The sequence below is a fragment of the Apteryx rowi genome, unplaced genomic scaffold (genome assembly GCF_003343035.1).
Source record: "Apteryx rowi isolate R43461 unplaced genomic scaffold, aptRow1 scaffold_12, whole genome shotgun sequence".
Classification (NCBI taxonomy): Eukaryota; Metazoa; Chordata; class Aves; order Apterygiformes; family Apterygidae; genus Apteryx; species Apteryx rowi.
In genome coordinates this window covers 4,464,641-4,471,939 of record NW_020447419.1, presented here as the reverse complement: position 1 = coordinate 4,471,939, position 7,299 = coordinate 4,464,641, and positions in this window count along the sequence as shown.

The following is a 7,299-nucleotide window of genomic DNA, read 5'->3' as shown; positions in this document are numbered from 1 at the left end:
CCTTCCTTCTAGGGCCCTCACCCATGGGATTCCTGCTCAACATCTAAAGCTCTCTCTGCTCAACATCTAAATGAAAGGCCTTCAATTTGATCTTCAAACAAATGCTTTTAGTGGTTAAACACCTGTAAATGTGAAGTTACTGAAGTCAACTCTTTTGAATCCAGCTCAAAAAAAAAGGGAATCTGACTACTCTCATACTACTGTGAATTCTGAATATTCTAAATGTAACCCAACACATCACCTTTTGACCTGAGATCACACAGTAAACTAAGTACAGCAATCAGCAAAGCTGTATAAGGAGCTTTGGCATTCAGGCCAAACTTAATCATTACAGAAGATACCAGTCTTAAAATTAAGAATACATAAAAGCTATCATTAGATTTTATAATTCAAACATCTTTCAAAGAAGAAATCATAAATGCTATACTAAAAAAAAATTACCAAATGCTATTTCCAAATGCAAGGTTAATTGCATTCTTCATATTTCACTGATACAAATATAAATAAGGTTCTTTCCATGTTCTTTATAATTATAATAATTTAACTTAAATCATCTGAATATTAATAAAAATCATGCTAGCTGAGGAATATACTTACTATTTATACTTTTGTAAAGTCTTTGACATCATTTTGTTCTGTTTTTCACATTCTAAACCAGATTACTAAAAACTCTGTAATGATACACTAATTAGATGTCATTAGAATTTCTTGATTGTAAATGTGACTTCCTAAATTTTTAAGCCAGCAGAAACTCAGTATCAATAAGCAGCTGCAGCTAACATCAGGTCATTCTCCTTATTCAAGTCTTTTATTTTTATTGCAGTTGATTCATTTGATATTTTCATTTCTGTGCTAAGTCTCAGAATGTAGGTTTGATTACTAGCTAGGAAAGCTACCTTTCAAAGAACCATACACAAAGCCTAACCTCCTGAATATGAACTGGAAAAGCAGCTTTCTAAAATACATATTGCATACTTCAAGGCTGCCAGTGAGGGAAACACTAACCCACTGGTTTGAAATCTATGACAACAATATCATTCTGCTGCATCCCAAAGTTAAAACAACAAATGATAGCTGTGAACCAGCGCAGTTTCTCTGACATCTAATGACTCGCAGCACTGTTTTCACACTGCTAGCACCATTGCAATAAATCTGTCATCTGTTTCCCTCAAGTGTCACCTAGATCAAACTTACTATTTATTTCCATACATTCACAAGCACTGAAGATCAGTTTTCACATGCAAATATCTTGCTCTTAACAAAACTGGCAAGTTTCTACTCTTTGAAGTAGGGCCAAAGCCCAGTTTACGCAGAGAAGCAGGACATGCTGCATTCATATAAATCAACTAGACATGGTTATAATAAAGTTTGTTCACCACACATATAACAGGCCAGATTCTGCTTTAATATGAGCACAAACTCACCATGTCTGTAAAGTCATCAGAGACTACTCCAAAACAAATGTGCTGAACGAAGATCTTGAGAAAGAAACAGATCTGCAGGCTAAGCTTTACTGTTTAAGGTATCTACAGTTCTATAATGCTTCACTGAGGAAGCTTTAGTGTGCAACAGACTTTTCACTGAGTGTACAAGTAAAAATCACTGGTGCATTCAATTCCCCTCAAAATCAATTTTACAGCTACTTGATAAAAATAAAACAAGTCATAATAGCATCTGAAAAAGTTACTTTTCAGAAGCAAAATGGGCTTCAGAAGTTAAAACAAACTACAGTCATAGAGTAATTACACTCCACTATATAAAAACTGTTATTCACACCAAGTGTTTTCTCCTTAACAAAATTAAAGGGACAGATTTTCCATCCCTTTCAAGTAATCTGACCAAATCAATCATTTCTAAGAAAGGTTATCGCAATTTCCCAAAACATTCTCCAGTTCACAGAGGACTGCGTAACATCTTAGTTATTTCCCAACTTTGCCAGTTTCTTCATTCTCCTATAAATTCTCCAGTCAATTCATTACACAGTAATGACCGAGGCCAACAGCTTTAATTTGCAATCACAGGCAGTTAGCTGTAGCAGTAAAAGCAGGCTCTGTTTCCAAGTGTCCACTGTCAGACATTACAATCTCATAGCCAGAAAAGCTAAGTGGGATGTACAGCCACGTCATCAACCATCACAATTTACAGCCTAAAGTACTCATATAATTAGTCAGATAGGACAGGTTAGTAAACCAGGGTGTAACTGCAGCATATAAGGGGAAGAGATACACCCTATTCAGCCAATAGCCCCCAGAGGAGAGGCAGGCAAAGAGGTGGAGATGGCACCCATGTAAGCTACCACAGCTACACCAGGCTGCAGCTGAGCCGTGCTGCAGGGTCCCACTGCATCAGGCACTGCAAAAAGGAGTAAGTTAGCCCAAAGAACACAGGGTGCTTGAGAGCTTTTGGTATCCGACCACAACAAACACCATCATGTTATCCTCAGAACTCTTCCCACATTGTCAAGCCAATTAACACAAGGCTTTGCATTGCCACCCAATGTCCCCACTTCTCACATTAGCTCCCCCCCAAAATCTATCATTCTAGAAGTTACTACATTTTTAATTAGTTACCTTTAACAACTGTGGCAAAAAAGTTGTGAAAGAAATAAAATGGCCTAGCTGTCAGTAATGGGAGTATGTTGTTTTGAACACAGTAGACAGAACAGAGGGTTTAAACTGACCAGGGGACAGGAATTTGCATAATCACTCTTCTATTTCTAGGAAATAACCATATTGGGATTATACAGTTGCTTTCACAGTGACTGGTTAACCCTAAATTTGCAATGATTCTTATTTGGTACTTTATAAAGCTGCTGCCAATTCTGACAGTCAACTAGCAGAATACACTCAAAGGAACAAACTCTCTTCAGATACGTGCCATTATCTGACAGAAGAAAAAACATTCCAAGGCTTTTCATAAGAAAGAGTAGAGATCAAAATCAAAAACCTTCACACAACAGTAGCAACATACAATACTCCTCCATGAGGCAACAGAACCATTGGCAGTGTACTAGAACTCCAGTACTTGGAAAATTATGCTCAAATTGGCAGAACCTGGGTATGCTGCAGTGGCCATCGCTCAAATCTAAAGCAGAAAATTAAGAAATTAGAAGAGCCTTCCCTACATCTCTCCACGAAAGGTTCCCCCAATCTTTTTACCACAACAGCCCTTACTGCCTATTGCAGAACCATCTAAAGTCCAAATTCTCTGGCTCCTCCAATAATTCATGGTCACACATGCCACAGAGTCATACCACCCAAAATGCACATTTGCACTTCATTACATGAGCAGACATGGATGCACTCTTATCTGACTCTGAAAAATCAGAGCAGTCTGCACAATTCACTGGCCTTTTTTCTAGCCCTCATGGGAGAGACTTGCCAGAAAGACAGCAGCAGCAAACTACAGGTCAGACGGCTTGTTCTTGATGTCCATATCCAGCCTGCATGCTGAAAGCTGCCTTCTGTTATACTACCACTCTGCTGAAGGTGGTGCAACACCCAAGAATGGATGCACAGCCATAACTGTATCAAGGATAAAGTCTAGATTAAAATTAGATTAAATAGATTAAAACAAAACAAATTCATTTTTTTTTAAAAAGGCTAGATTAAAAGTCTAGATCACCATAACAAAAAGAAGTGAAAGGAAGTTAGTAAAAGTTCACTCTGAAAAGTGCTACACAAAACCAGTGCCTTCTTGTCCAACATATTTGTTCCCCGGGTGCCCTGAGAGTTGTATCTGCTTACTTTCCTGGCAGATAATGTTTTTACAACCTTTTTCTCTCATTACCATAACACTGGACAAAACACAACAATGGCAGAGTGCAAGTGGGAGTCTAGTCTCCTATGCAGAAACAATTAATTGATAGCCAAAGTCCTGATCTCTGTTCTGTAGTCCCTGAGTAAATATTGAACATTTTATAAATATAAAAGTCTTTTCCTCAAGATAGAAATGCCGGCATAAGTCCCAAGCACAGACCGTTAGACATAAGGGTTTTTCAAAAGCTTATCAACTTTGCTCATGTTTCTAATAGAGTGGTCAACCCAAAAAAATAGAAGGCTGCAGAAGACATCTTAGTTCAGCTATACTCAAACTTTGGTATGCTTCTACAATTTAAAAATCTCAGATAATTAGCAGAAAAATCATTCTTGCAGGCACTGTAACTGGTAGCTATTTCTCTTTTTCCCAGTTTAACCAGCAGTTCTGGTCCATTTACTTCAAAATTAGAAGTAAACCTTTTGTCAGTTGCTGTGTAGTTCAAGAACAGCAAAGTTGCTATATAAAACCTGCAGCATACAACTTAACACGGCAGCATCAAGTTTTCTGTAATTATTTCCAGCAAGACCTGTATGTTACAAACACATTTTCCTAAGTATGACCTACTTTCACACTAATTACAGTGCTTCTTGCCCAGAGACTGTTCTATGCCAGCGGTAACTCCATTTTTTAAAGCAACATAAGGACATTCTACATACATCAAAGAATATGCATTTAATTGACTATATTAACTATACTATACTTGTCACGCAGCCATCTCCATATAATTTAAACATCATTTCCTTGGGTAAATGGTGGAATTAACAAGTACCAAACTAAGGTACAAAACAATGATAAATACAATTTGGATAAAGTTTGCAGTTTGTTTCTCACAATCCTCAGACAGAAAAACACTGATTTTCTTGCGGGTCATAGGGCCATTCCAGAATTTATCTCTAGCAACATGATTTTTCTGTCTGCTGAAGAAAAGCCATAACTTGAAACACATGTAAATCTAAATGCTGTAAGGGTCTTCTTGTTCAGCCACAACAGATCACGGTTCAAAGTGTCAGCTGGGATGAGCCTGAACAGATTATGTTTTACTGAAAACTCATTCAAGAAATTATCAAGAATTTTATACAGTGAATGTTAAAGGCTGTCAATTTACTAATGGTTATTCAATATTAACGAACTTAACAAATCAGTGACCTACATACACCTATACCTAAATTCTTCAGTGTAGAAAACACATCAGATTGGTTAGTGGTAGGTGTTACCAGATTAAATACAGTAACCAAATTTATTTTTATCAAAATTTCATCACTCCTATAAAAGAAACTAAAGTCCAAGTTAATACATGATCACTCTTTGGTCAAAAAAATCTCTCCAAACAAATGTCTTTTTCCCCTTGTATGCCAGGCTACAGAAATTAGCACTGAAACTGTCAAACCCCCTTCTACATTGAGGACAGAGATAGCTGCCCGATCAGGCTAGGGACTGGCTCAGCTGGAACCGTGCTGCCCACCACAGAGAAAAGTACTGCACCCATCTGTTGCAAACATGAAGATGCAGAAACCTTACCAGTAATTAGTTTATTTTCAAGAAGCCTACTGAAAGGCAAGAAGCACATAAATGCTTTAACTTAGTTTGCTATTCTGCTAATTCTATTAAGCCAATTTTGAAAAATTAAACAAAAGATAAAGTATTCTGATGAAGTAATATACATTCTGAGTGTAACAGTGAATGACAGAACAGAGAATTGATAAAGTATAGCAGAAAAGCCATAATCTATATTTTTCAAACCTTCTGTGCATCTCAACAGTTTAACAAAACCTACAAGTTCAACGGAAAACATCCAGTCACTGTCCTGTCTATCTGCTCTGCAGTTGTTTGCTTTTCTTGACCAAAACTGCTTATTTTGGCCAAACCCAAAAACTATTGTTTGAATGACTTGCTTAAGCAATTCATTGGTCATGTTAATTCTGCACACCTGAAGCATTTTCAATAATTACTTAAACTACAGAAAAGAATTTGATGTATTTTCTGAGTGAAACATAACTGTATAACATCACGTATACCACACAGCTATAGCTGACCATTGTGGAAAGACAAAAGAGACTTATATCAGCAGAGGACCTAGCGCGTTTGATTAGAATACGCTATTGGAAGTGCATGCTTTAATTGGCACAGGTTTGACAGCAGCTCTGTTTACTTACAGAATCCCTTTCTGGAGCAAACTTCTGGAGGCTGTTATTTGCACCTAAGTGAGAAGGTAATTCTATGTGGCAAGATGCACACACTACATCCAAGATTCAACACTGCATTCAAGGGACAAAAAATCTGCGTTTAAGGAAAGCAAAGCACTGGCATTAACTGATGGCCAAAACAGTAGAACCTGACACCTTAGTCAAAGTTCTATGAATCCTACGTGGTTTTTATTGGTTTATCCAAAGACAGTAGATTATGTACAAAATAACTTTGAATCAAGCATATAGAAGGTTAATACTCACAAAGAAACTGAAAAGAACACATCTAACTCCTTTGGAATGCTACTGCATTCCCAAAAAACAGTTTCTATTTCAAAAAAGTTTAACTTCCTTCCTTCTAAGTTTTCAAAGTCAGCTGAAGATAGTACTGAACTATAACTTATGTGAACTCCACACAAAATTACATGATCAGACTCTTTGAAAAAAACAACTTCAACAATATCTCAGACAACATCCAGAAGAAACTCTTTGCTCAGGACCTTGTAGAGGAAACTGCCAGCAAACACAGTTCTATCAACATACCTTACAAAGAATCAGGCAATCAAGCTATCTGGGGTCCAGCACAAGGTAGATCGCTTTATAAATTTGACAGCAATTATAAAATGGAACATGAGCAACATATACAATGGGACAAGTGGTTCTACCAAGAATGTCCCCAAAAAATTGAGTATCACAAAAGCTAAAAGGGTATTTCAAAAAAGGACAGACTAATGAATGAGATAAGGCCTCTGAAGGTAGTCTACAGCACCTGCACTGCCCAAGAATTAGCAGTTGTCTATCTCTGCACATGTACTAATCATATTACAGATTTCAACTTCCACTAAAGAACATTTTTCACCATAAAGGCACTTGCGGGGACCATTTTAACATTATTTCCCCAAAACATACAAATATTATTTTTTTCTCTGTTCGTCTATTGAGAAGCCAGATTTCCAACAGGCCCTTTTGGATTTGTTCAGATACTGATTTCTGCACAAACTGGTGCTGCGCTGCCCGAGACTTGTGTAAATATCCCTTAGTCATTCCTCTATCAACAAAGATACATTTTTTAAGCTATAGAACACCATTTTTCCCCCAATCAATATTTATACAGCAAGAAGAATTCATATTAGACAGACAAGACGCCATCTGTCACAGGCTTTTTGGCAGAAGATAAAAATGTACTGCTATTTTTCCCCTAAGACAGCCACAGCCGGAGCAGTCCAATAAAACTTAAACTCAGAACTTCCATGAAATAAATTACTCAGGCTGCAAACAATCCAGTATTATCCTCTGA